This window comes from Opisthocomus hoazin, unplaced genomic scaffold (genome assembly GCF_030867145.1).
Source record: "Opisthocomus hoazin isolate bOpiHoa1 unplaced genomic scaffold, bOpiHoa1.hap1 HAP1_SCAFFOLD_126, whole genome shotgun sequence".
In the NCBI taxonomy this organism is placed as follows: Eukaryota; Metazoa; Chordata; class Aves; order Opisthocomiformes; family Opisthocomidae; genus Opisthocomus; species Opisthocomus hoazin.
This window is the reverse complement of record NW_027448713.1, coordinates 44,004-45,000: the sequence shown is the minus strand read 5'-3', so window position 1 is coordinate 45,000 and position 997 is coordinate 44,004.

Here is a 997-nt window from a genome sequence, read left to right as displayed (position 1 = left end):
AAACCAAAAAATTCCCGCCGCCCCGCCCCACCCCCCCCCCCCCCCCCCCACCTCCCCCCGTGCAGGCACCCCTGCAAACGGGCCTCCGGCACGGCAGCCCGGCCGCCGCACCCCCACCCGCAAGCCCCCCCCCACCGCCGCCCCGGCCGAGAGCGCACAAGCAGCCCCTGCCGCCGCCCCCCCCCACCCCCCCCCCGGTGCGGGCACCCCTGCATACGGGCCTCCGGCACGGGCGCTCCGCTGCCCCCCCCCACCCCGCCACCCCCCCACCGCCGCCCCGGCCGAGAGCGCACAAGCAGCCCCTGCCGCCGCCCCCCCCCCCCCCCCCCGACTCAAACCTCAATCTTCTCGGAAAAGAGGCCCCGTCCCCAGCCTACCTCAGCGCAAGGCTCCCCGCCTGCTCCTCGACCCCGTCTCTCAGTCTCTGTCTCCCCCTTCTGCCGCGGGGAAGCGCCCGCCCCTTGCCGGCGGGTGGGCGGGGCGGGCCGGCTCGGGTTCCGGTTGCTAAGCAGCAGGGTGGCACTCGTTGACCCCGGGCGCCGCTCCGTCTGCCGATGGGCGGGCCGGTGCTGGCTCTCAAGAACTTTTTGTAACTGTTTCCCTGCTCTGCTTTGGTTTTGTTTTTTTTTCTCGCCCACCGTCAGAACCGATGCAGAGTAAGAAAGCCTTCAGCGAGACAGTCCGGCCAAGCTTAGCGCCTTCCACTAGATACGGCGAAGTCTCGGAAACGGGGGGTGGCGAGGGGAATTTCAGGCGCGCGCCGCCTCCCCCCTCCTGCACCACCCCCCCCCGCAAGCGACGGGAAGGGGCGCCGCTTTCCATCAGCTCGGCTGAAACGCCCGAGGACGGGGCGGCGTCTCTGTTTCAAAAGCGGAAAAAGAAATAAAAAAGCAACAAAAACCAAAAAATTCCCGCCGCCCCCCCCAACCCACCCCCGTGCAGGCACCCCTGCAAACGGGCCTCCGGCAGGGCCGGCCTGCCGCCCCCAGCCACCCCC